The following is a 21524-nucleotide window of genomic DNA, read 5'->3' on the forward strand; positions in this document are numbered from 1 at the left end:
AGCTCGTCGAGAAAATGCAATTTAAGCAATAACATTAAAAATGCACCTAAAACCTAAACCAAACGTTGCAGGTGGTTATTTCTTCATGCGCAGTGGTCAACGCGGCACTCTCTCGCTGCCAAGAGCACTTTTTACTATGCGCACCCAACCAGAGTGACGGGAGGAGCACATTTCAGAAAACGTGCTCAGCTCGTCCAGACAATGCGATTTAAGCAATAAAATTAAAAATGCACCCAAAACCTAAACCAAACGTTGCAGATGGTCATTTCTTCATGTGCAGTGGTCAACGCGGCACTCTCTAGCTGCCAAGAGCACTTTTTACTATGCGCACCCAACCAGAGTGACGGGAGGAGCACATTTCAGAAAACGTGCTCAGCTCGTCGAGTAAATGCGATTTAAGCAATAAAATTAAAAATGCACCCAAAACCTAAACCAAACGTTGCAGGTGGTTATTTCTTCATGCGCAGTGGTCAACGCGGCACTCTCTAGCTGCCAAGAGCACTTTTTACTATGCGCACCCAACCAGAGTGACGGGAGGAGCACATTTCAGAAAACGTGCTCAGCTCGTCCAGAAAATGCGATTTAAGCAATAAAATTAAAAATGCACCTAAAACCTAAACCAAACGTTGCAGATGGTCATTTCTTCATGCGCAGTGGTCAACGCGGCACTCTCTAGCTGCCAAGAGCACTTTTTACTATGCGCACCCAACCAGAGTGACGGGAGGAGCACATTTCAGAAAACGTGCTCAGCTCGTCGAGAAAATGCGATTTAAGCAATAAAATAAAAAATGCACCTAAAACCTAAACCAAACGTTGCAGGTGGACATTTCTTAATGCGCAGTGGTCAACGCGGCACTCTCTAGCTGCCAAGAGCACTTTTTACTATGCGCACCCAACCAGAGTGACGTGAGGAGCACATTTCAGAAAACGTGCTCAGCTCGTCTAGAAAATGCAATTTAAGCAATAACATTAAAAATGCACCTAAAACCTAAACCAAACGTTGCAGGTGGTTATTTCTTCATGCGCAGTGGTCAACGCGGCACTCTCTCGCTGCCAAGAGCACTTTTTACTATGCGCACCCAACCAGAGTGACGGGAGGAGCACATTTCAGAAAACGTGCTCAGCTCATCGAGAAAATGCGATTTAAGCAATAAAATTAAAAATGCACCTAAAACCTAAACCAAACGTTGCAGGTGGTTATTTCTTCATGCGCAGTGGTCAACGCGGCACTCTCTAGCTGCCAAGAGCACTTTTTACTATGCGCACCCAACCAGAGTGACGGGAGGAGCACATTTCAGAAAACGTGCTCAGCTCGTCGAGAAAATGCAATTTAAGCAATACAATTAAAAATGCAATTAAAACCTAAACCAAACGTTGCAGGTGGTTATTTCTTCGTGCGCAGCAGTCAACGCGGCACTCTCTAGCTGCCAAGAGCACTTTTTACTATGCGCACCCAACCAGAGTGACGGGAGGAGCACATTTCAGAAAACGTGCTCAGCTCGTCGAGTAAATGCGATTTAAGCAATAAAATTAAAAATGCACCCAAAACCTAAACCAAACGTTGCAGGTGGTTATTTCTTCATGCGCAGTGGTCAACGCGGCACTCTCTAGCTGCCAAGAGCACTTTTTACTATGCGCACCCAACCAGAGTGACGGGAGGAGCACATTTCAGAAAACGTGCTCAGCTCGTCCAGAAAATGCGATTTAAGCAATAAAATTAAAAATGCACCTAAAACCTAAACCAAACGTTGCAGATGGTCATTTCTTCATGCGCAGTGGTCAACGCGGCACTCTCTAGCTGCCAAGAGCACTTTTTACTATGCGCACCCAACCAGAGTGACGGGAGGAGCACATTTCAGAAAACGTGCTCAGCTCGTCGAGAAAATGCGATTTAAGCAATAAAATTAAAAATGCACCCAAAACCTAAACCAAACGTTGCAGATGGTCATTTCTTCATGCGCAGTGGTCAACGCGGCACTCTCTAGCTGCCAAGAGCACTTTTTACTATGCGCACCCAACCAGAGTGACGGGAGGAGCACATTTCAGAAAACGTGCTCAGCTCGTCGAGAAAATGCGATTTAAGCAATAAAATTAAAAATGCACCCAAAACCTAAACCAAACGTTGCAGGTGGTTATTTCTTAGTGCGCAGCAGTCAACGCGGCACTCTCTAGCTGCCAAGAGCACTTTTTAATATGCACACCCAACAAGAGTGACGGGAGGAGCGCATTTCAGAAAACGTGCTCAGCTCGACGAGAACATGCGATTTAAGCAATAAAATTAAAAATGCACCCAAAACCTAAACCAAACGTTGCAGGTGGTTATTTCTTCATGCGCAGTGGTCAACGCGGCACTCTCTAGCTGCCAAGAGCACGTTTTACTATGCGCACCCAACTAGAGTGACGGGAGGAGCACATTCCAGAAAACGTGCTCAGCTCGTCGAGAAAATGCGATTTAAGCAATAAAATTAAAAATGCACCCAAAACCTAAACCAAACGTTGCAGGTGGTTATTTCTTCATGCGCAGTGGTCAACGCGGCACTCTCTAGCTGCCAAGAGCACTTTTTACTATGCGCACCCAACCAGAGTGACGGGAGGAGCACATTTCAGAAAACGTGCTCAGCTCGTTGAGAAAATGCGATTTAAGCAATAAAATTAAAAATGCACCCAAAACCTAAACCAAACGTTGCAGATGGTCATTTCTTCATGCGCAGTGATCAACGCGGCACTCTCTAGCTGCCAAGAGCACTTTTTACTATGCACACCCAACCAGAGTGACGGGAGGAGCGCATTTTAGAAAACGTGCTCAGCTCGACGAGAAAATGCGATTTAAGCAATAAAATTAAAAATGCACCCAAAACCTAAACCAAACGTTGCAGGTGGTTATTTCTTCATGCGCAGTGGTCAACGCGGCACTCTCTAGCTGCCAAGAGCACTTTTTACTATGCGCACCCAACCAGAGTGACGGGAGGAGCACATTTCAGAAAACGTGCTCAGCTCGTCGAGAAAATGCGATTTAAGCAATAAAATTAAAAATGCACCTAAAACCTAAACCAAACGTTGCAGGTGGTTATTTCTTCATGCGCAGCGGTCAACGCGGCACTCTCTAGCTGCCAAGAGCACTTTTTACTATGCGCACCCAACCAGAGTGACGGGAGGAGCACATTTCAGAAAACGTGCTCAGCTCGTCGAGAAAATGCGATTTAAGCAATAAAATTAAAAATGCACCCAAAACCTAAACCAAACGTTGCAGGTGGTTATTTCTTCATGCGCAGTGGTCAACGCGGCACTCTCTAGCTGCCAAGAGCACTTTTTACTATGCGCACCCAACCAGAGTGACGGGAGGAGCACATTTCAGAAAACGTGCTCAGCTCGTCGAGAAAATGCGATTTAAGCAATAAAATTAAAAATGCACCCAAAACCTAAACCAAACGTTGCAGGTGGTTATTTCTTCATACGCAGCAGTCAACGCGGCACTCTCTAGCTGCCAAGAGCACTTTTTACTATGCGCACCCAACCAGAGTGACGGGAGGAGCACATTTCAGAAAACGTGCTCAGCTCGTCGAGAAAATGCGATTTAAGCAATAAAATAAAAAATGCACCTAAAACCTAAACCAAACGTTGCAGGTGGATATTTCTTCATGCGCAGTGGTCAACGCGGCACTCTCTAGCTGCCAAGAGCACTTTTTACTATGCGCACCAAACCAGAGTGACGTGAGGAGCACATTTCAGAAAACGTGCTCAGCTCGTCGAGAAAATGCGATTTAAGCAATAAAATTAAAAATGCACCCAAAACATTAAACCAAACGTTGCAGGTGGTAATTTCTTCATGCGCAGTGGTCAACGCGGCACTCTCTCGCTGCCAAGAGCATTTTTTACTATGCGCACCCAACCAGAGTGACGGGAGGAGCACATTTCAGAAAACGTGCTCAGCTCATCGAGAAAATGCGATTTAAGCAATAAAATTAAAAATGCACCTAAAACCTAAAGCAAACGTTGCAGATGGTCATTTCTTCATGCGCAGCAGTCAACGCGGCACTCTCTAGCTTCCAAGAGCACTTTTTACTATGCGCACCCAACCAGAGTGACGGGAGGAGCACATTTCAGAAAACGTGCTCAGCTCGTCGAGAAAATGCGATTTAAGCAATAAAATTAAAAATGCACCCAAAACCTAAACCAAACGTTGCAGGTGGTTATTTCTTCATGCGCAGTGGTCAACGCAGCACTCTCTAGCTGCCAAGAGCACTTTTTACGATGCACACCCAACCAGAGAGACGGGAGGAGCGCATTTCAGAAAACGTGCTCAGCTCGACGAGAAAATGCGATTTAAGCAATAAAATTAAAAATGCACCCAAAACCTAAACCAAACGTTGCAGGTGGTTATTTCTTCATGCGCAGTGGTCAACGGGGCACTCTCTAGCTGCCAAGAGCACTTTTTACTATGCGCACCCAACCAGAGTGACGGGAGGAGCACATTTCAGAAAACGTGCGAAGCTCGTCCAGAAAATGCGATTTAAGCAATAAAATTAAAAATGCACCCAAAACCTAAACCAAACGTTGCAGGTGGTTATTTCTTCATGCGCAGTGATCAACGCGGCACTCTCTAGCTGCCAAGAGCACTTTTTACTATGCGCACCCAACCAGAGTGACGGGAGGAGCACATTTCAGAAAACGTGCTCAGCTCGTCGAGAAAATGCCATTTAAGCCGTACAATTAAAAATGCACCTAAAACCTAAACCAAACGTTGCAGGTGGTTGTTTCTTCATGCGCAGTGGTCAATGTGGCACTCTCTAGCTGCCAAGAGCACTTTTTACTATGCGCACCCAACCAGAGTGACGGGAGGAGCACATTTCAGAAAACGTGCTCAGCTCGTCGAGAAAATGCGATTTAAGCAATAAAATTAAAAATGCACCTAAAACCTAAACCAAACGTTGCAGGTGGTTATTTCTTCATGCGCAGTGGTCAACGCGGCACTCTGTAGCTGCCAAGAGCACTTTTTACTATGCGCACCCACCCAGAGTGACGGGAGGAGCACATTTCAGAAAACGTGCTCAGCTCGTCGAGAAAATGCGATTTAAGCAATAAAATTAAAAATGCACCCAAAACCTAAACCAAACGTTGCAGGTGGTTATTTCTTCATGCGCAGCAGTCAACGCGGCACTCTCTAGCTGCCAAGAGCACTTTTTACTATGCGCACCCAACCAGAGTGACGGGAGGAGCACATTTCAGAAAACGTGCTCAGCTCGTCGAGAAAATGCGATTTAAGCAATAAAATTAAAAATGCACCCAAAACCTAAACCAAACGTTGCAGGTGGTTATTTCTTCATGCGCAGTGGTCAACGCGGCACTCTCTAGCTGCCAAGAGCACTTTTAACTATGCGCACCCAACCAGAGTGACGGGAGGAGCACATTTCAGAAAACGTGCTCAGCTCGTCGAGAAAATGCGATTTAAGCAATAAAATAAAAAATGCACCTAAAACCTAAACCAAACGTTGCAGGTGGTTATTTCTTCATGCGCAGCAGTCAAAGCGGCACTCTCTAGCTGCCAAGAGCACTTTTTACTATGTGCACCCAACCAGAGTGACGGGAGGAGCACATTTCAGAAAACGTGCTCAGCTCGTCGAGAAAATGCGATTTAAGCAATACAATTAAAAATGCACCCAAAACCTAAACCAAACGTTGCAGATGGTCATTTCTTCATGCGCAGTGGTCAACGCGGCACTCTCTAGCTGCCAAGAGCACTTTTTACTATGCACACCCAACCAGAGTGACGGGAGGAGCACATTTCAGAAAACGTGCTCAGCTCGTCGAGAAAATGCGATTTAAGCAATAAAATTAAAAATGCAACCAAAACCTAAACCAAACGTTGCAGGTGGTTATTTCTTCATGCGCAGTGGTCAACGCGGCACTCTCTAGCTGCCAAGAGCACTTTTTACTATGCGCACCCAACCAGAGTGACGGGAGGAGCACATTTCAGAAAACGTGCTCAGCTCGTCCAGAAAAGGCTATTTAAGCAATAAAATAAAAAATGCACATAAAACCTAAACCAAACGTTGCAGATGGTCATTTCTTCATGCGCAGTGGTCAATGCGGCACTCTCTAGCTGCCAAGAGCACTTTTTACTATGCGCACCAAACCAGAGTGACGGGAGGAGCACATTTCAGAAAACGTGCTCAGCTCGTCGAGAAAATGCGATTTAAGCAATAAAATTAAAACTGCACCCAAAACCTAAACCAAACGTTGCAGATGGTCATTTCTTCATGCGCAGTGGTCAACGCGGCACTCTCTAGCTGCCAAGAGCACTTTTTACTATGCACACCCAACCAGAGTGACGGGAGGAGCACATTTCAGAAAACGTGCTCAGCTCGTCGAGAAAATGCGATTTAAGCAATAAAATTAAAAATGCACCCAAAACCTAAACCAAACGTTGCAGGTGGTTATTTCTTCATGCGCAGCAGTCAACGCGGCACTCTCTAGCTGCCAAGAGCACTTTTTACTATGCGCACCCAACCAGAGTGACGGGAGGAGCACATTTCAGAAAACGTGCTCAGCTCGTCGAGAAAATGCGATTTAAGCAATAAAATTAAAAATGCACCCAAAACCTAAACCAAACGTTGCAGATGGTCATTTCTTCATGCGCAGTGGTCAACGCGGCACTCTCTAGCTGCCAAGAGCACTTTTTACTATGCGCACCCAACCAGAGTGACGGGAGGACCACATTTCAGAAAACGTGCTCAGCTCCTCGAGAAAATGCGATTTAAGCAATAAAATTAAAAATGCACCCAAAACTTAAACCAAACGTTGCAGGTGGTTATTTCTTCATGCGCAGTGGTCAACGCGGCACTCTCTAGCTGCCAAGAGCACTTTTTACTATGCGCACCCAACCAGAGTGACGGGAGGAGCACTTTTCAGAAAACGTGCTCAGTTCGTCGAGAAATTGCGAATTAAGCAATCAAATTAAAAATGCACCCAAAACCTAAACCAAACGTTGCAGATGGTCATTTCTTCATGCGCAGTGGTCAACGCGGCACTCTCTAGCTGCCAAGAGCACTTTTTACTATGCGCACCCAACCAGAGTGACGGGAGGAGCACATTTCAGAAAACGTGCTCAGCTCGTTGAGAAAATGCGATTTAAGCAATAAAATTAAAAAATGCACCTAAAACCTAAACCAAACGTTGCAGGTGGTTATTTCTTCATGCGCAGTGGTCAACGCTGCACTCTCTAGCTGCCAAGAGCACTTTTTACTATGCGCACCCAACCAGAGTGACGGGAGGAGCACATTTCAGAAAACGTGCTCAGCTCGTCGAGAAAATGCGATTTAAGCAATAAAATTAATAATGCACCCAAAACCTAAACCAAGCGTTGCAGGTGGTTATTTCTTCATGCGCAGTGGTCAACGCGGCACTCTCTAGCTGCCAAGAGCACTTTTTACTATGCGCGCCCAACCAGAGTGACGGGAGGAGCACATTTCAGAAAACGTGCTCAGCTCGTCGAGAAAATGCGATTTAAGCAATAAAATTAAAAATGCACCTAAAACCTAAACCAAACGTTGGGGGTGGTTATTTCTTCATGTGCAGCAGTCAACGCGGCACTCTCTAGCTGCCAAGAGCACTTTTTACTATGCGCACCCGACCAGAGTGACGGGAGGAGCACATTTCAGAAAACGTGCTCAGCTCGTCGAGAAAATGCGATTTAAGCAATAAAATTAAAAATGCACCTAAAACCTAAACCAAACGTTGCAGGTGGTTATTTCTTCATGCGCAGTGGTCAACGCGGCACTCTCTAGCTGCCAAGAGCACTTTTTACTATGCGCACCCAACCAGAGTGACGGGAGGAGCACATTTCAGAAAACGTGCTCAGCTCGTCGAGAAAATGCGATTTAAGCAATAAAATTAAAGATGCACCTAAGACCTAAACCAAACGTTGCAGGTGGTTATTTCTTCATGCGCAGTGGTCAACGCGGCACTCTCTAGCTGCCAAGAGCACATTTTACTATGCGCACCCAACCAGAGTGACGGGAGGAGCACATTTCAGAAAACGTGCTCAGCTCGTCGAGAAAATGCGATTTAAGCAATAAAATTAAAAATGCACCTAAAACCTAAACCAAACGTTGCAGGTGGTTATTTCTTCATGCGCAGTGGTCAACGCGGCACTCTCTAGCTGCCAAGAGCACTTTTTACTATGCGCACCCAACCAGAGTGACGGGAGGAGCACATTTCAGAAAACGTGCTCAGCTCGTCGAGAAAATGCAATTTAAGCAATAAAATTAAAAATGCACCCAAAACCTAAACCAAACGTTGCAGATGGTCATTTCTTCATGCGCAGTGGTCAACGCGGCACTCTCTAGCTGCCATGAGCACTTTTTACTATGCGCACCCAACCAGAGTGACGGGAGGAGCACATTTCAGAAAACGTGCTCAGCTCGACGAGAAAATGCGATTTAAGCAATAAAATTAAAAATGCACCCAAAACCTAAACCAAACGTTGCAGGCGGTTATTTCTTCATGCGCAGTGGTCAACGCGGCACTCTCTAGCTACCAAGAGCACTTTTTACTATGCGCACCCAACCAGAGTGACGGGAGGAGCACATTTCAGAAAACGTGCTCAGCTCGTCGAGAAAATGCGATTTAAGCAATAAAATTAAAAATGCACCTAAAACCTAAACCAAACGTTGCAGGTGGTTATTTCTTCATGCGCAGCAGTCAACGCGGCACTCTCTAGCTGCCAAGAGCACTTTTTACTATGCGCACCCAACCAGAGTGACGGGAGGAGCACATTTCAGAAAACGTGCTCAGCTCGTCGAGAAAATGCGATTTAAGCAATCAAATTAAAAATGCACCTAAAACCTAAAACAAACGTTGCACGTGGTTATTTCTTCATGCGCAGTGGTCAACGCGGCACTCTCTAGCTGCCAAAAGCACTTTTTACTATGTGCACCCAACCAGAGTGACGGGAGGAGCACATTTCAGAAAACGTGCTCAGCTCGTCGAGAAAATGCGATTTCAAGCAATAAAATTAAAAATGCACCCAAAACCTAAACTAAACGTTGCAGATGGTCATTTCTTCATGCGCAGTGGTCAACGCGGCACTCTCTAGCTGCCAAGAGCACTTTTTACTATGCGCACCCAACCAGAGTGACGGGAGGAGCACATTTCAGAAAACGTGCTCAGCTCGTCGAGACAATGCGATTTAAGCAATAAAATTAAAAATGCACCTAAAACCTAAACCAAACGCTGCAGATGGTCATTTCTTCATGCGCAGTGGTCAACGCGGCAATCTCTAGCTGCCAAGAGCACTTTTTACTATGCGCACCCAACCAGAGTGACGAGAGGAGCACATTTCAGAAAACGTGCTCAGCTCGTCCAGAAAATGCGATTTAAACAATAAAATTAAAAATGCACCCAAAACCTAAACCAAACGTTGCAGGTGGTTATTTCTTCATGCGCAGTGGTCAACGCGGCACTCTCTAGCTGCCAGGAGCACTTTTTACTATGCGCACCCAACCAGAGTGACGGGAGGAGCACATTTCAGAAAACGTGCTCAGCTCGTCGAGAAAATGCGATTTTAGCAATACAATTAAAAATGCACCTAAAACCTAAACCAAACGTTGTAGGTGGTTATTTCTTCATGCGCAGTGGTCAACGCGGCACTCTCTAGCTGCCAAGAGCACTTTTTACTATGCGCACCCAACCAGAGTGACGGGAGGAGCACATTTCAGAAAACGTGCTCAGCTCGTCGAGAAAATGCGATTTAAGCAATAAAATTAAAAATGCACCCAAAACCTAAACCAAACGTTGCAGATGGTCATTTCTTCATGCGCAGTGGTCAACGCGGCACTCTCTAGCTGCCAAGAGCACTTTTTACTATGCGCACCCAACCAGAGTGACGGGAGGAGCACATTTCAGAAAACGTGCTCAGCTCGTCGAGAAAATGCGATTTAAGCAATAAAATTAAAAATGCACCTAAAACCTAAACCAAACGTTGCAGGTGGTTATTTCTTCATGCGCAGTGGTCAACGCGGCACTCTCTAGCTGCCAAGAGCACTTTTTACTATGCGCACCCAATCAAAGTGACGGAAGGAGCACATTTCAGAAACCATGCTCAGCTCGTCGAGAAAATGCGATTTAAGAAATAAAATTAAAAATGCACCTAAAACCTAAACCAAACGTTGCAGGTGGTTATTTCTTCATGCGCAGTGGTCAACGCGGCACTCTCTAGCTGCCAAGAGCACTTTTTACTATGCGCACCCAACCAGAGTGACGGGAGGAGCACATTTCAGAAAACGTGCTCAGTTCGACGAGAAAATGCGATTTAAGCAATAAAATTAAAAATGCACCCAAAACCTAAACCAAACGTTGCAGGTGGTTATTTCTTCATGCGCAGTGGTCAACGCGGCACTCTCTAGCTGCCAAGAGCACTTTTTACTATGCGCACCCAACCAGAGTGACGGGAGGAGCACATTTCTGAAAACGTGCTCAGCTCGTCGAGAAAATGCGATTTAAGCAATAAAATAAAAATGCACCTAAAACCTAAACCAAACCTTGCAGATGGTCATTTCTTCATGCACAGTGGTCAACGTGGCACTCTCTAGCTGTCAAGAGCACTTTTTACTATGCGCACCCAACCAGAGTGACGGGAGGAGCACATTTCAGAAAACGTGCTCAGCTCGTCGAGAAAATGCGATTTAAGCAATAAAATTAAAAATGCACCCAAAACCTAAACCAAACGTTGCAGGCGGTTATTTCTTCATGCGCAGTGCTCAACGCGGCACTATCTAGCTACCAAGAGCACTTTTTACTATGCGCACCCAACCAGAGTGACGGGAGGAGCACATTTCAGAAAACGTGCTCAGCTCGTCGAGAAAATGCGATTTAAGCAATAAAATTAAAAATGCACCTAAAACCTAAACCAAACGTTGCAGGTGGTTATTTCTTCATGCGCAATGGTCAACGCGGCACTCTCTAGCTGCCAAGAGCACTTTTTACTATGCGCACCCAACCAGAGTGACGGGAGGAGCACATTTCAGAAAACGTGTTCAGCTCGTCGAGAAAATGCGATTTAAGCAATAAAATTAAAAATGCACCTAAAACCTAAACCAAACGTTGCAGATGGTCATTTCTTCATGCGCAGTGGTCAACGCGGCACTCTCTAGCTGCCAAGAGCACTTTTTACTATGCGCACCCAACCAGAGTGACGGGAGGAGCACATTTCAGAAAACGTGCTCAGCTCGACGAGAAAATGCGATTTAAGCAATACAATTAAAAATGCACCCAAAACCTAAACCAAACGTTGCAGGTGGTTATTTCTTCATGTGCAGTGGTCAACGCGGCACTCTCTAGCTGCCAAGAGCAGTTTTTACTATGCGCACCCAACCAGAGTGACGGGAGGAGCACATTTCAGAAAACGTGCTCAGCTCGTCGAGAAAATGCGATTTAAGCAATAAAATTAAAAATGCACCTAAAACCTAAACCAAACGTTGCAGGTGGTTATTTCTTCATGCGCAATGGTCAACGCGGCACTGTCTAGCTGCCAAGAGCACTTTTTACTATGCACACCCAACCAGAGTGACGGGAGGAGCACATTTCTGAAAACGTGCTCAGCTCGACGAGAAAATGCGATTTAAGCAATAAAATTAAAAATGCACCCAAAACCTAAAACAAACGTTGCACGTGGTTATTTCTTCATGCGCGGTGGTCAACGCGGCACTCTCTAGCTGCCAAGAGCACTTTTTACTATGCGCACCCAACCAGAGTGACGGGAGGAGCACATTTCAGAAAACGTGCTCAGCTCGTCGAGAAAATGCGAATTAAGCAATAAAATTAAAAATGCACCTAAAACCTAAACCAAACGTTGCAGGTGGTTATTTCTTCATGCGCAGTGGTCAACGCGGCACTCTCTAGCTGCCAAGAGCACTTTTTACTATGCACACCCAACCAGAGTGACGGGAGGAGCACATTTCAGAAAACGTGCTCAGCTCTTCGAGAAAATGCGATTTAAGCAATAAAATTAAAAATGCACCTAAAACCTAAACCAAACGTTGCAGGTGGTTATTTCTTCGTGCGCAGCAGTCAACGCGGCACTCTCTAGCTGCCAAGAGCACTTTTTACTATGCACACCCAACCAGAGTGACGGGAGGAGCGCATTTCAGAAAACGTGCTCAGCTCGACGAGAAAATGCGATTTAAGCAATAAAATTAAAAATGCACCCAAAACCTAAACCAAACGTTGCAGGTGGTTATTTTTTCATGCGCAGTGGTCAACGCGGCACTCTCTAGCTGCCAAGAGCACTTTTTACTATACACACCCAACTAGAGTGACGGGAGGAGCACATTCCAGAAAACGTGCTCAGCTCGTCGAGAAAATGCGATTTAAGCAATAAAATTAAAAATGCACCCAAAACCTAAACCAAACGTTGCAGGTGGTTATTTCTTCATGCGCAGCAGTCAACGCGGCACTCTCTAGCTGCCAAGAGCACTTTTTACTATGCGCACCCAACCAGAGGGACGGGAGGAGCACATTTCAGAAAACGTGCTCAGCTCGTCGAGAAAATGCGATTTAAGCAATAAAATAAAAAATGCACCTAAAACCTAAACCAAACGTTGCAGGTGGTTATTTCTTCATGCGCAGTGGTCAACGCGGCACTCTCTAGCTGCCAAGAGCACTTTTTACTATGCGCACCCAACCAGAGTGACGGGAGGAGCATATTTCAGAAAACGTGCTCAGCTCGTCGAGAAAATGCGATTTAAGCAATAAAATTAAAAATGCACCCAAAACCTAAACCAAACGTTGCAGATGGTCATTTCTTCATGCGCAGTGGTCAACGCGGCACTCTCTAGCTGCCAAGAGCACTTTTTACTATGCACACCCAACCAGAGTGACGGGAGAAGCACATTTCAGAAAACGTGCTCAGCTCGTCGAGAAAATGCGATTTAAGCAATACAATTAAAAATGCACCCTAAACCTAAAGCAAACGTTGCAGGTGGTTATTTCTATATGTGCAGTGGTCAACGCGGCACTCTCTAGCTGCCAAAGGCATTTTTTACTATGCGCACCCAACCAGAGTGACGGGAGGAGCACATTTCAGAAAACGTGCTCAGCCCGTCGAGAAAATGCGATTTAAGCAATAAAATTAAAAATGCACCTAAAACCTAAACCAAACGTTGCAGGTGGTTATTTCTTCATGCGCAGTGGTCAACGCGGCACTCTCTAGCTGCCAAGAGCACTTTTTACTATGCGCACCCAACCAGAGTGACGGGAGGAGCACATTTCAGAAAACGTGCTCAGCTCGTCGAGAAAATGCGATTTAAGCAATAAAATTAAAAATGCACCTAAAACCTAAACCGAACGTTGCAGATGGTCATTTCTTCATGCGCAGTGGTCAACGCGGCACTCTCTAGCTGCCAAGAGCACTTTTTACTATGCGCACCCAACCAGAGTGACGGGAGGAGCACATTTCAGAAAACGTGCTCAGCTCGTCCAGACAATGCGATTTAAGCAATAAAATTAAAAATGCACCCAAAACCTAAACCAAACGTTGCAGGTGGTTATTTCTTCATGCACAGTGGTCAACGCGGAACTCTCTAGCTGCAAAGAGCACTTTTTACTATGCGCACCCAACCAGAGTGACGGGAGGAGCGCATTTCAGAAAACGTGCTCAGCTCGTCGAGAAAATGCGATTTAAGCAATAAAATTAAAAATGCACCTAAAACCTAAACCAAAAGTTGCAGGTGGTTATTTCTTCATGCGCAGCAGTCAACACGGCACTCTCTAGCTGCCAAGAGCACTTTTTACTATGCGCACCCAACCAGAGTGACGGGAGGAGCACATTTCAGAAAACGTGCTCAGCTCGTGGAGAAAATGCGATTTAAGCAATAAAATTAAAAATGCACCCAAAACCTAAACCAAACGTTGCAGATGGTCATTTCTTCATGTGCAGTGGTCAACGCGGCACTCTCTAGCTGCCAAGAGCACTTTTTACTATGCACACCCATCCAGAGTGACGGGAGGAGCGCATTTCAGAAAACGTGCTCAGCTCGTCGAGAAAATGCGATTTAAGCAATAAAATTAAAAATGCACCCAAAACCTCAACCAAACGTTGCAGGTGGTTATTTCTTCATGCGCAGTGGTCAACGCGGCACTCTCTAGCTGCCAAGAGCTCTTTTTACTATACACACCCAACCAGAGTGACGGGAGGAGCACATTCCAGAAAACGTGCTCAGCTCGTCGAGAAAATGCGATTTAGGCAATAAAATTAAAAATGCACCCAAAACCTAAACCAAACGTTGCAGATGGTCATTTCTTCATGTGCAGTGGTCAACGCGGCACTCTCTAGCTGCCAAGAGCACTTTTTACTATGCACACCCAACCAGAGTGACGGGAGGAGCGCATTTCAGAAAACGTGCTCAGCTCGTCGAGAAAATGCGATTTAAGCAATAAAATTAAAAATGCACCCAAAACCTAAACCAAACGTTGCAGGTGGTTATTTCTTCATGCGCAGTGGTCAACGCGGCACTCTCTAGCTGCCAAGAGCACTTTTTACTATGCGCACCCAACCAGAGTGACGGGAGGAGCACATTTCAGAAAACGTGCTCAGCTCGTCGAGAAAATGCGATTTAAGCAATAAAATTAAAAATGCACCCAAAACCTAAACCAAACGTTGCAGGTGGTTATTTCTTCATATGCAGCAGTCAACGCGGCACTCTCTAGCTGCCAAGAGCACTTTTTACTATGCGCACCCAACCAGAGTGACGGGAGGAGCACATTTCAGAAAACGTGCTCAGCTCGTCGAGAAAATGCGATTTAAGCAATAAAATAAAAAATGCACCTAAAACCTAAACCAAACGTTGCAGGTGGATATTTCTTAATGCGCAGTGGTCAACGCGGCACTCTCTAGCTGCCAAGAGCACTTTTTACTATGCGCACCCAACCAGAGTGACGTGAGGAGCACATTTCAGAAAACGTGCTCAGCTCGTCGAGAAAATGCAATTTAAGCAATAACATTAAAAATGCACCTAAAACCTAAACCAAACGTTGCAGGTGGTTATTTCTTCATGCGCAGTGGTCAACGCGGCACTCTCTCGCTGCCAAGAGCACTTTTTACTATGCGCACCCAACCAGAGTGACGGGAGGAGCACATTTCAGAAAACGTGCTCAGCTCGTCCAGACAATGCGATTTAAGCAATAAAATTAAAAATGCACCCAAAACCTAAACCAAACGTTGCAGATGGTCATTTCTTCATGTGCAGTGGTCAACGCGGCACTCTCTAGCTGCCAAGAGCACTTTTTACTATGCGCACCCAACCAGAGTGACGGGAGGAGCACATTTCAGAAAACGTGCTCAGCTCGTCGAGTAAATGCGATTTAAGCAATAAAATTAAAAATGCACCCAAAACCTAAACCAAACGTTGCAGGTGGTTATTTCTTCATGCGCAGTGGTCAACGCGGCACTCTCTAGCTGCCAAGAGCACTTTTTACTATGCGCACCCAACCAGAGTGACGGGAGGAGCACATTTCAGAAAACGTGCTCAGCTCGTCCAGAAAATGCGATTTAAGCAATAAAATTAAAAATGCACCTAAAACCTAAACCAAACGTTGCAGATGGTCATTTCTTCATGCGCAGTGGTCAACGCGGCACTCTCTAGCTGCCAAGAGCACTTTTTACTATGCGCACCCAACCAGAGTGACGGGAGGAGCACATTTCAGAAAACGTGCTCAGCTCGTCGAGAAAATGCGATTTAAGCAATAAAATTAAAAATGCACCCAAAACCTAAACCAAACGTTGCAGATGGTCATTTCTTCATGCGCAGTGGTCAACGCGGCACTCTCTAGCTGCCAAGAGCACTTTTTACTATGCGCACCCAACCAGAGTGACGGGAGGAGCACATTTCAGAAAACGTGCTCAGCTCGTCGAGAAAATGCGATTTAAGCAATAAAATTAAAAATGCACCCAAAACCTAAACCAAACATTGCAGGTGGTTATTTCTTAGTGCGCAGCAGTCAACGCGGCACTCTCTAGCTGCCAAGAGCACTTTTTAATATGCACACCCAACAAGAGTGACGGGAGGAGCGCATTTCAGAAAACGTGCTCAGCTCGACGAGAACATGCGATTTAAGCAATAAAATTAAAAATGCACCCAAAACCTAAACCAAACGTTGCAGGTGGTTATTTCTTCATGCGCAGTGGTCAACGCGGCACTCTCTAGCTGCCAAGAGCACGTTTTACTATGCGCACCCAACTAGAGTGACGGGAGGAGCACATTCCAGAAAACGTGCTCAGCTCGTCGAGAAAATGCGATTTAAGCAATAAAATTAAAAATGCACCCAAAACCTAAACCAAACGTTGCAGGTGGTTATTTCTTCATGCGCAGTGGTCAACGCGGCACTCTCTAGCTGCCAAGAGCACTTTTTACTATGCGCACCCAACCAGAGTGACGGGAGGAGCACATTTCAGAAAACGTGCTCAGCTCGTTGAGAAAATGCGATTTAAGCAATAAAATTAAAAATGCACCCAAAACCTAAACCAAACGTTGCAGATGGTCATTTCTTCATGCGCAGTGATCAACGCGGCACTCTCTAGCTGCCAAGAGCACTTTTTACTATGCACACCCAACCAGAGTGACGGGAGGAGCGCATTTTAGAAAACGTGCTCAGCTCGACGAGAAAATGCGATTTAAGCAATAAAATTAAAAATGCACCCAAAACCTAAACCAAACGTTGCAGGTGGTTATTTCTTCATGCGCAGTGGTCAACGCGGCACTCTCTAGCTGCCAAGAGCACTTTTTACTATGCGCACCCAACCAGAGTGACGGGAGGAGCACATTTCAGAAAACGTGCTCAGCTCGTCGAGAAAATGCGATTTAAGCAATAAAATTAAAAATGCACCTAAAACCTAAACCAAACGTTGCAGGTGGTTATTTCTTCATGCGCAGCGGTCAACGCGGCACTCTCTAGCTGCCAAGAGCACTTTTTACTATGCGCACCCAACCAGAGTGACGGGAGGAGCACATTTCAGAAAACGTGCTCAGCTCGTCGAGAAAATGCGATTTAAGCAATAAAATTAAAAATGCACCCAAAACCTAAACCAAACGTTGCAGGTGGTTATTTCTTCATGCGCAGTGGTCAACGCGGCACTCTCTAGCTGCCAAGAGCACTTTTTACTATGCGCACCCAACCAGAGTGACGGGAGGAGCACATTTCAGAAAACGTGCTCAGCTCGTCGAGAAAATGCGATTTAAGCAATAAAATTAAAAATGCACCCAAAACCTAAACCAAACGTTGCAGGTGGTTATTTCTTCATATGCAGCAGTCAACGCGGCACTCTCTAGCTGCCAAGAGCACTTTTTACTATGCGCACCCAACCAGAGTGACGGGAGGAGCACATTTCAGAAAACGTGCTCAGCTCGTCGAGAAAATGCGATTTAAGCAATAAAATAAAAAATGCACCTAAAACCTAAACCAAACGTTGCAGGTGGATATTTCTTCATGCGCAGTGGTCAACGCGGCACTCTCTAGCTGCCAAGAGCACTTTTTACTATGCGCACCAAACCAGAGTGACGTGAGGAGCACATTTCAGAAAACGTGCTCAGCTCGTCGAGAAAATGCGATTTAAGCAATAAAATTAAAAATGCACCCAAAACATTAAACCAAACGTTGCAGGTGGTAATTTCTTCATGCGCAGTGGTCAACGCGGCACTCTCTCGCTGCCAAGAGCATTTTTTACTATGCGCACCCAACCAGAGTGACGGGAGGAGCACATTTCAGAAAACGTGCTCAGCTCATCGAGAAAATGCGATTTAAGCAATAAAATTAAAAATGCACCTAAAACCTAAAGCAAACGTTGCAGATGGTCATTTCTTCATGCGCAGCAGTCAACGCGGCACTCTCTAGCTTCCAAGAGCACTTTTTACTATGCGCACCCAACCAGAGTGACGGGAGGAGCACATTTCAGAAAACGTGCTCAGCTCGTCGAGAAAATGCGATTTAAGCAATAAAATTAAAAATGCACCCAAAACCTAAACCAAACGTTGCAGGTGGTTATTTCTTCATGCGCAGTGGTCAACGCAGCACTCTCTAGCTGCCAAGAGCACTTTTTACGATGCACACCCAACCAGAGAGACGGGAGGAGCGCATTTCAGAAAACGTGCTCAGCTCGACGAGAAAATGCGATTTAAGCAATAAAATTAAAAATGCACCCAAAACCTAAACCAAACGTTGCAGGTGGTTATTTCTTCATGCGCAGTGGTCAACGCGGCACTCTCTAGCTGCCAAGAGCACTTTTTACTATGCGCACCCAACCAGAGTGACGGGAGGAGCACATTTCAGAAAACGTGCGAAGCTCGTCCAGAAAATGCGATTTAAGCAATAAAATTAAAAATGCACCCAAAACCTAAACCAAACGTTGCAGGTGGTTATTTCTTCATGCGCAGTGATCAACGCGGCACTCTCTAGCTGCCAAGAGCACTTTTTACTATGCGCACCCAACCAGAGTGACGGGAGGAGCACATTTCAGAAAACGTGCTCAGCTCGTCGAGAAAATGCCATTTAAGCCGTACAATTAAAAATGCACCTAAAACCTAAACCAAACGTTGCAGGTGGTTGTTTCTTCATGCGCAGTGGTCAATGTGGCACTCTCTAGCTGCCAAGAGCACTTTTTACTATGCGCACCCAACCAGAGTGACGGGAGGAGCACATTTCAGAAAACGTGCTCAGCTCGTCGAGAAAATGCGATTTAAGCAATAAAATTAAAAATGCACCTAAAACCTAAACCAAACGTTGCAGGTGGTTATTTCTTCATGCGCAGTGGTCAACGCGGCACTCTGTAGCTGCCAAGAGCACTTTTTACTATGCGCACCCACCCAGAGTGACGGGAGGAGCACATTTCAGAAAACGTGCTCAGCTCGTCGAGAAAATGCGATTTAAGCAATAAAATTAAAAATGCACCCAAAACCTAAACCAAACGTTGCAGGTGGTTATTTCTTCATGCGCAGCAGTCAACGCGGCACTCTCTAGCTGCCAAGAGCACTTTTTACTATGCGCACCCAACCAGAGTGACGGGAGGAGCACATTTCAGAAAACGTGCTCAGCTCGTCGAGAAAATGCGATTTAAGCAATAAAATTAAAAATGCACCCAAAACCTAAACCAAACGTTGCAGGTGGTTATTTCTTCATGCGCAGTGGTCAACGCGGCACTCTCTAGCTGCCAAGAGCACTTTTAACTATGCGCACCCAACCAGAGTGACGGGAGGAGCACATTTCAGAAAACGTGCTCAGCTCGTCGAGAAAATGCGATTTAAGCAATAAAATTAAAAATGCACCTAAAACCTAAACCAAACGTTGCAGGTGGTTATTTCTTCATGCGCAGTGGTCAACGCGGCACTCTCTAGCTGCCAAGAGCACTTTTAACTATGCGCACCCAACCAGAGTGACGGGAGGAGCACATTTCAGAAAACGTGCTCAGCTCGTCGAGAAAATGCGATTTAAGCAATAAAATAAAAAATGCACCTAAAACCTAAACCAAACGTTGCAGGTGGTTATTTCTTCATGCGCAGCAGTCAAAGCGGCACTCTCTAGCTGCCAAGAGCACTTTTTACTATGTGCACCCAACCAGAGTGACGGGAGGAGCACATTTCAGAAAACGTGCTCAGCTCGTCGAGAAAATGCGATTTAAGCAATACAATTAAAAATGCACCCAAAACCTAAACCAAACGTTGCAGATGGTCATTTCTTCATGCGCAGTGGTCAACGCGGCACTCTCTAGCTGCCAAGAGCACTTTTTACTATGCACACCCAACCAGAGTGACGGGAGGAGCACATTTCAGAAAACGTGCTCAGCTCGTCGAGAAAATGCGATTTAAGCAATAAAATTAAAAATGCAACCAAAACCTAAACCAAACGTTGCAGGTGGTTATTTCTTCATGCGCAGTGGTCAACGCGGCACTCTCTAGCTGCCAAGAGCACTTTTTACTATGCGCACCCAACCAGAGTGACGGGAGGAGCACATTTCAGAAAACGTGCTCAGCTCGTCCAGAAAAGGCTATTTAAGCAATAAAATAAAAAATGCACATAAAACCTAAACCAAACGTTGCAGATGGTCATTTCTTCATGCGCAGTGGTCAATGCGGCACTCTCTAGCTGCCAAGAGCACTTTTTACTATGCGCACCAAACCAGAGTGACGGGAGGAGCACATTTCAGAAAACGTGCTCAGCTCGTCGAGAAAATGCGATTTAAGCAATAAAATTAAAACTGCACCCAAAACCTAAACCAAACGTTGCAGATGGTCATTTCTTCATGCGCAGTGGTCAACGCGGCACTCTCTAGCTGCCAAGAGCACTTTTTACTATGCACACCCAACCAGAGTGACGGGAGGAGCACATTTCAGAAAACGTGCTCAGCTCGTCGAGAAAATGCGATTTAAGCAATAAAATTAAAAATGCACCCAAAACCTAAACCAAACGTTGCAGGTGGTTATTTCTTCATGCGCAGCAGTCAACGCGGCACTCTCTAGCTGCCAAGAGCACTTTTTACTATGCGCACCCAACCAGAGTGACGGGAGGAGCACATTTCAGAAAACGTGCTCAGCTCGTCGAGAAAATGCGATTTAAGCAATAAAATTAAAAATGCACCCAAAACCTAAACCAAACGTTGCAGATGGTCATTTCTTCATGCGCAGTGGTCAACGCGGCACTCTCTAGCTGCCAAGAGCACTTTTTACTATGCGCACCCAACCAGAGTGACGGGAGGACCACATTTCAGAAAACGTGCTCAGCTCCTCGAGAAAATGCGATTTAAGCAATAAAATTAAAAATGCACCCAAAACTTAAACCAAACGTTGCAGGTGGTTATTTCTTCATGCGCAGTGGTCAACGCGGCACTCTCTAGCTGCCAAGAGCACTTTTTACTATGCGCACCCAACCAGAGTGACGGGAGGAGCACTTTTCAGAAAACGTGCTCAGTTCGTCGAGAAATTGCGAATTAAGCAATCAAATTAAAAATGCACCCAAAACCTAAACCAAACGTTGCAGATGGTCATTTCTTCATGCGCAGTGGTCAACGCGGCACTCTCTAGCTGCCAAGAGCACTTTTTACTATGCGCACCCAACCAGAGTGACGGGAGGAGCACATTTCAGAAAACGTGCTCAGCTCGTTGAGAAAATGCGATTTAAGCAATAAAATTAAAAAATGCACCTAAAACCTAAACCAAACGTTGCAGGTGGTTATTTCTTCATGCGCAGTGGTCAACGCTGCACTCTCTAGCTGCCAAGAGCACTTTTTACTATGCGCACCCAACCAGAGTGACGGGAGGAGCACATTTCAGAAAACGTGCTCAGCTCGTCGAGAAAATGCGATTTAAGCAATAAAATTAATAATGCACCCAAAACCTAAACCAAGCGTTGCAGGTGGTTATTTCTTCATGCGCAGTGGTCAACGCGGCACTCTCTAGCTGCCAAGAGCACTTTTTACTATGCGCGCCCAACCAGAGTGACGGGAGGAGCACATTTCAGAAAACGTGCTCAGCTCGTCGAGAAAA

The sequence above is a fragment of the Syngnathus scovelli genome, unplaced genomic scaffold (assembly GCF_024217435.2).
Source record: "Syngnathus scovelli strain Florida unplaced genomic scaffold, RoL_Ssco_1.2 HiC_scaffold_23, whole genome shotgun sequence".
NCBI classification, from domain to species: Eukaryota; Metazoa; Chordata; class Actinopteri; order Syngnathiformes; family Syngnathidae; genus Syngnathus; species Syngnathus scovelli.